The sequence below is a fragment of the Numenius arquata genome, chromosome 5 (assembly GCF_964106895.1).
Source record: "Numenius arquata chromosome 5, bNumArq3.hap1.1, whole genome shotgun sequence".
Lineage (NCBI taxonomy): Eukaryota > Metazoa > Chordata > Aves > Charadriiformes > Scolopacidae > Numenius > Numenius arquata.
Window position 1 is genome coordinate 1,371,801 of NC_133580.1, and position 7,978 is coordinate 1,379,778.

Below are 7,978 nucleotides of genomic sequence, written 5' to 3' on the forward strand. Positions count from 1 at the left end.
CAGCAGAAAATTACACTGAGTGGAAGCCAGAGGTCCCTCAATTCCAGGCATTGCAGAGCGCTGCGCGTATGCGATACCCACACAGTCGATGACTGAGGGGTTTGTTACCGAGGGGATGACGAGTAAATGGTCAAAAATGTGCAGCTACAGAGTTCCTGTCTTGGGGAAAACGGTGGCAGCCATCGGTCCCGGGGAGGAAGCTGGCTGACCTGAGGAGCGGTTTTTCTAAGTCAGGGGAAAGGCAGAGGCAGCAGCTCCACGGAAAGGAACGCGCTCGGACGCTGAAACCCTGCTCTGCGAAAAGGAGCCGGCCAGAGCTGGACTCGGGGGTGTAACGGCAGGGTATCAAAAGGGGCATTTAGTGATTTTTTAAATGAAAACAACCATCTTTCAGTAACGCAGCGGGTGTTGTAGGGCAGACTTTGTCCAATTGCTCTGCTGCGAGCACTGCAGACTGCGGTATTACTGTCTGCTACCACACGGTTCCCGCTGTACATGGAACCCCGAGTCTCTGCCGTCGCACAGCTGGTTTTGTAGCTGGAGAAGCAGTAACTCATGAGAGCCAAATCCAGAGCAACAGCCACGTAACGCACCACTTGTGACAGCCCTTTGCCCCCAGAGGACGAATACTGCCGGAACCTAACTTCAAGGGAACCTCCAGACGGGCTTACAGCCTAATGTTGTTAATACCAGAGGCAGAAACTGCCTGGAGGGACCAGACCAGCAGAAAAGGAAGGTGCTCCAGGAAGAGGAGCACTGGGGATGTCCCCCTGATGGCCGTTACTGGCAGGACGAATAACAGCACCCCCTCCTCGCCACGAGAAACGGGGTTGCTCTGGGTTGGAGAGACAGAGGGAGCTGGCAGTCGGATCCGTTTCATTTTACTGCTTCACTCAGTTTACCTTTTTGTCTTGAACTTGTAAATATTGTCTCTTGTCCTTTTCACACGTACAATCTGATAACAAAACAGAAACAGCAAAAGCAAAGCAAAGCCAGGAACAATTAGCAATATCCCCGTGGTTGGAACGGCTTATTTATTGCCCTGTTCCAGCCTAAGGAGAGAGAAATAACAGACGGTTGTTACCCGGATAACTCAGGGCTGTCACCCAGGCTGCGACACCTCCCTCTGGAGGGGTTTCTGGTGATACCAAGGGGCCCCTCATTGCGTTTCTGCTCCTTTATTTTACCCAGTTCATTGGGTATTATTCAGCAAAACCTGTTCACTCCTCCCCTTTCACGTTCCCTGTCCCCATTTGTTACCGTTGGTTCCATCTCTATGGAGCAGAGAAACTCTGCATTAATTTAAATGAGCTACTATGACATTTAAGCATCATTTTTTACCGCCTTCTTTTTCTTTTTTGCTTTCCTTAGAGGAAATCCCTTGGTACCCCCCTTGCTGTAACGCACTGCAGCCAAAACTTTCTGGAAACAGTAGATTTAGTGTTTCAGATTGGTTATTAGACAGGGAGTCCCCTAATACCTCACTACGCCATCGCCTGCTGGAGTTATTTTTGTTCTGGGTCAGTCGAATCATTGCACACAGTCATTCTAATGGGAAGAAAGGGAAATCTGTGTGCGATTCACCACTGTGCATTATTCAGCACTTGGTAATCGTCCAGCACACGGCTCCTCCCTTGCTGCTCGGGAGCGCTGGCACGAGGCACCGCAAATCAGCGCATCAGCAGGGGATGAGAATTCCATTCATTCAGTCACCAAAACCAGGCTGCACGCGAGGCAGAGCAGCTCCAGAGCCCAGGCGTCGGACCCTGCCCAGCTGCTGGGGACGGTCCTTTGGAAACCGATAGTTTAAATCGGCCTCCACGGGGGAGAAAAGCAGCGTTGAGCCCTACCCTGTGGCGCTTCCCTGCCACGTCATCGGGCTCCAAGCAAACAAACAACTGGGGGAGACCCAGCGCTTGGGTGACAGCCTGGTGAGGGCCGTCAGGAATTCAGGATTTATATCCAGCAGCAGAGGGAGGTGGCGGAAGAGTGAGGATTCGCGTGCAGGACATCATGTTCTGGGAGAGGGCGGTGGCACCACGCTCACCCATGCAACGCAGCTTCTTAATGACTTAATTAAGTCATTAAGAGTCTTAATCCTCAGGTGTCACAGGCTGCCCACAGAGGTGGTGGAGTCTCCTTCTCTGGAGACATTCAAACCCCCTGGACACGTTCCTGTGCAACCTGCTCTGGGTGGACCTGCTCTGGCAGGGGGTTGGACTGGATGATCTCCAGAGGTCCCTTCCAACCCCATAGCATTCTGTGATTGAGAGAAGCCCATCAAGAAGAGCTTGGTGGCATCAGTGGTGTCATTTTATAGGAAAAATAGGTCAAATGTATTCTTGTGACTCAGGTTTATTTCTAAAAAACACAGACTTCGTTATCGAGGGTTCAAGGCCAGGTTGGAGGGGGCTTGGAGCGAGCTGGTGTGGTGGGAGGTGTCCCTGCCCAGGGCAGGGGGTGGCACTGGATGGGCTTTAAGGTCCCTTCCAACCCAAACCATTCTATGACTCAAGTTCCACCTTCTTTGCTGAGGAACAAAAGACTATCAGACAAATCCCTAAGGTTTTACCGGCTGGAAAAATAATAGAATCACCGCGGTCCCAGCCTCACGTAACCAGGGTATGGAGACAGCTTTGCCCAAGCAAAACTTTCAAGCTACAAAGCCCCTTTGGTGTTTCCCCTCCCATCAAAAAAACCCCCAAAACCCAAATAGGATTAGTTGCATAAATCCAGATTATTCTCAGAAAATCACATTTGGGGCATTTGCGTCTTAGCAAGTTTGGGTGAAATCAGAAATTAATGAATTCGGGGAGTTTTGCTACTGGCATTTTCCCCTCGTCCCCCCCAAAATACCCCTGAGGGAAAAGCACCGTACAGGCAATGATCCCGCAGAGACACAGCGCTGCAGTGACGTCCCCCTGCTCGGCGGCTGTCACTCCTCTCTTTTATATAAATTCGGAGCCAAAAAGGGGTGACTGAACTTGTGCAAAGAAAAAGCTCCTCTGGCTTTTGCATTGTCTTGTGCCGACACGTGCGTCCGCAGAAAGCCCCCCTCCCCCGAGCCTGTCCGGGCTATTGCTCATTACGGCAAGTATTAAAAAGAAAAAAAAACAACAAAAAACCAACAAAACCAACCAACCCAAACTGTCAGACGCAAGAAATATTTGCCCTGGCGGGAGCGGAGGGGATTAATGGCTGCTGGCAGCTGCAGCGAGGGCTTGGGGAAGACGGAGAGCTCCCGCAGCCTCGCAGACATAATTCACACCAGATGCCTTTGCTGCGGGTTCTCTCTCTCCCCCCCCGGTGCGATAACGATGCTGATTTATTAGCGCAGATAGAGCAGCACCCTCTTCCCCAGCACTGTGCTGTCTCTACAGCCCGCCCGGGCTCTTATTAATACTCCCCGTCCCTCCCCTTTCAGAAGGAGCAACGGCACGAGGTGGAGGAGAAGCTGTTGCCTAGAGATCAGACCGCGACGCTGATACCCAGGCCGTGCTGTTTCCCTGAGCGTTATTAACCAAACCCATGCGTTTTCGGCATGGATTTTTGGCTGTAAGGAGGTTTACAGGGTCATGGTATTAAAACAAAAATTACACACGGCATCGGTGACAGCAGCCGCGACAGTTCAGCTTTGCCATCTGCACGCTCGAAGGTGCAGCAGTTCTCAATCCCGGGCTCATAAAGGTGGGAAATGTTTTCTAGAATCAGATTTGGATTTTAAACTTTGGCTTTCCTAGTCAAATTGTTTTTGTTTTTTTTTTTTTTCCTTCCATCCTTTGAGGAATCCCAGCCTGCCTTTTGGATCCGACGTGTCACACGCCATTCAGGACGGGCGACAAACCCTGCCGCGCGGCTCGCTCAGCTTTCGGCACGTCGCAGCGAATACACCAACAGCGCTGCTTGCCTCCAGCACTTCACAGGCACAGGCTGAGCCTGGACCATAAATAACAGCCCCCCGTCTCCCACGCATTTATGTCATCTCTGCCTCCGCACCAACACGTGGCCGAACAGACGCCGAAGGAAAAGCCCCGCTCACTCGGGACTTGCGTCCTGCTCTCTGGCCCGCGGGCTAAATCGAACCCTGACGGACAGAACGCTTGCCAGGCGACGCAGACCCACTCCCTCTTGTCTGGTACAAATGCTAATCTCGTTAATTTGCACGGCAGGAGCCCCGGGACCCTTCCGGTCTGTCACTGAGCATCACAGAATGAATCACAGAATGCTATGGGGTTGGAAGGGACCTCTGGAGATCATCCAGTCCAACCCCCTGACAAAGCAGGTCCACCCAGAGCAGGTTGCACAGGAACGTGTCCAGGGGGTTTGAATGTCTCCAGAGAAGGAGACTCCACCACCTCTCTGGGCAGCCTCTGCCAGGGCTCTGCCACCCCCACAGGAAAGAAGTTCCTCCTCATGTTCAGATGGAACTTCTCATGTTCCAGTTTGTGCCCATTCCCTCTTGTCCCGTCACTGGGCACCACTGAGAACAGACTGGCCCCATCCTCCTGACACCCACCCTTGAAGTATTTATAGGCGTTGATCAGATCCCCCCTCAGCCTTCTCTTCTCCAAACTGGAGAGACCCAAGTCCCTCAGCTTTTCCTCATCAGAGAGATGTAGTAGACCAGCCATGGTTCAGCATCGTGAAGGTACCAAAGGATAATCCAAAGCATCACCCAAAATGCCTCTTCTATCAGACAAATCCAGTTCTACATCTGTATCCCCTGTTGTTAGCGCAGGAGGGACCCGGGGCCAAGTTCAGGCTGGTGGAGCCTTCCTGGAAGAGAGCAGGGTGACAGCAGGGTGACAGCTGGCATCTGACAAGGGACACAAAGCCTGAGAGCACCCGAGCTGAAAAGCAACTTGATCTCCACTTGCTGAAACTCCTCCCCAGGCACGAGCCACTCGAGATTCATTCACGTCACTGGGTAAGACTTTGGTTTCAGGTAAATTTAAGCTAATTGCTTCCTCCGGCAGCGTGTTTCCCTCACTAAGCTCAGGTTGTTAAAGGTCTGGAACGAAATTTAAGACACACCTTCTGTAGACAGCTCATTATGAGAAAACGAGAAGTACAAGCCCGCTGAGCCTTTTGAAAGTTGGGAAAAGCAGGCACGTTTTTCCTAAATTATTAATTGTAATGACTAAATATACACACCGTCCTAAGTGCGGGGCACTGGCCCAGGCTTTTGTTCAAGGAAAGCTGCTTGGGTGGGACAGCAGGATGGCAAAACCCACCCGCAAGGCAATATAACACACCTGGAAACCCTTTCTGGAGCATTTTTTGGCTTCACAAGCCCTGGGAAGCCTTGTGCAGAAACGCGTCGGGACCCCCCACCTCTGCAGGAATCTCACCTCGAGATTAGATTTCTGCAGCGCCATTCTTTGTGGGATCGCGCCTCGAAACTACTGGGGAGCGAAGGGCGATGGGAGATCCTGGTCACCGAGCCACGTGTCACCACCAGAAACCCCCACGGCACGGCTCAGGGCCCCGCGTGCGCTGCCAGCAGGGATCCAGGTGGGATTCAAGATGTTCAGTTTTCATCCCTGAAGCTCTGTGTTCGGTAGCAGCAGTGGGTGCCCTTTCCCTCTGCCAAAACGCTGCAGCTGAGACCGGAGAGAGAGAGAAATGAGCTTGGGGCATTGTCTGCGTGAGGAGGAGGGACCTGATGGCAGAGAATTCTTTACGGAGCGGCCACAGCCCTCAAATTCTTAGCCAAGCTGGCTGAAGCCAAAGGTTAATAGTCTCTACATGTGCTGAAACACTCCTCAGTATTTCACCGGTTGTAGGAAAGTATGGCCTAAGGAAAAAAAAAAAAAAGGAAGTATTTCAATATCAACAGCTCTGTTATGTATTTTTATTTATGGAACAGGCCTTTCCACACTCTCAGAACTTACACCGTCTCCAGTTAAATCACAGCTTCGCTTGCCTTGTTGTTAAAGCTGGGCCAGAGCCCTGCCTCTGAATCTTAAATTGTCTCCCCTCCCAACCGTTCAGGCTGCAGAGACGCTCCGGAGCACTTCCAGCCCCGACGTTCCTGGCACTGCACAGGCCTGTGGCGGCTGGCACGTCGGGAAGCTGCCTGGACGCGGAGCGAACAGGTATGTAACGATGGTCCTTCGCTCCAAATGTCTATTTTAAAACTCCACCCTCCTGTCCCTGTTCTAGAGGTTTTTGGCTTCTTTGTACTTTCTCCTCCTCCACCCGTTTCTCCCTGTCTAACCAGTCCCCGTCTCTAACACCAAGAAATTTTCCCCCCTGTCAAAGTCCCTTGTTTTCTCCTTGTGCTAAACCTTCATTATTGTGTTATTCTCTACCGACACGCTTGTCCCCAGACCCACAGTGACACACAGCACCCAGGTGCTAATCCACACTGGTCCCAGTTCATCGTCCCACTCGCTAATCACAGAATCACAGAATGGTTTGGGTTGGAAGGGACCTTAAAGCCCATCCAGTGCCACCCCCTGCCCTGGGCAGGGACACCTCCCACCAGATCAGGTTGCTCCAAGCCCCCTCCAGCCTGGCCTTGAACCCCTCCAGGGACGGGAGACACGCTCCGGGGGCCCATGGCGAGCTGCACGCTGCCAGTCAAACCCCGCGGCCGCCTGGCCCCGAGCTCCCGCTGGCCCCAGAGCAGTTTGAGCTCTCCCTACGCGGTGCTTGAGTGCGGTGAGACCTAACCTGTGTCGAGGCCGGGTATGATGCCGAGCCGCGGGGTTTCTGGTGCAGGTCTCCACGTGCTCTCGGAGAAGTGGGAAATGCTGGGGAGCTCCAGAGCACTCCCAGCTCTCCCATCCTCACTCTCCCCCCCTGCCAGAAGGGGAAGCCAGAGGCATCTAGAGGGAATCTGGGAGGATGGAAGGGAGAGAACAGGGCAATGAGACGGCAGGAACTGAACCCAGTGAGAGGCAGAACCTTCCCTGTTCTCTAAGACTCAGCTATTTAAAAAAAAAAAAAAAAGAGGGAGTCATTACATTCCCCAATGCCCAAACTCCTTCCCAAGCAGCAAGACACCTGCTTCAGAGGGACACCCCCCTGGGACGAGTCCAGAGAGGCAACTCCTGCCTACACTGGCTGTGGTTAAAGTGTATTTTTAAACAAATTGCAGGAAACTGTTGTTCATTCATAATCATTTTGTTGTTGTCATTAACAGGCAGGAGCAACTAAGCGTCATCTGTCTAACGGGAAGAAAAGCTGGTAATAAACTGTCCCGTTAAAACAAATTACCTGGATCTCCTCTCCAAAGCCGGCAGCCCAGCAGTGTGAAGTCTCCTGTCTGCCCATGCTTGGCTTCTTACTTAATTACGACAGAGATAGGGATGACAATCTAATTGCATTGAAATGTGAATCTAGGCTTGGAACAGCACATCCCATTTATGAGCCGGGAGATACTAAGGGAAGAAAGAGTTTCCAGGATGGAAAGAGACAATTAGTTTCATTTATTAATGTTTTTTCAAACAAGGGCTGTCTTGGAACCTGTTGAGCAGAGAGATACCCTAACCCGGGACTGTGTCTAACGGGGTTGTGTGTAAATCACTCGACTGACCATGAGCCAAGGAGACAACCGAAGGTTTGACCTTCTTCACTCCAGCCACCCGCCTCGCTCATGATCCTGTTCCTGAGCAGATGGAGAGGAAGAGACAACGTCTCCCAACTACCTTGTGACTGGGAAAAGGTGCCTTTTTCTCTCCACTATCATTATCCTGAAAACCAGTAAAGCCTTAAACAAGATGTTTAGTTAAAGTAACATCCCCTTGTTATTGAAACGGGCGCAGACACAGCACTGTCCAGCAGTGGGTACAGCAGCAATCCTGTCACCCCCATCCTACCCCTCTGTCACCCCCATCCTCCCTTCCACGTTTAGACCAGTTACTCCCGTTAGAAGTGGAAGAACCATTAAAGTCTACCTGGAGCCTCCTGCACAGTCCGATTAAACGCAGCTGCTCCAAACTATCAGCCCATCCCACGGCTGCAGCGGTAC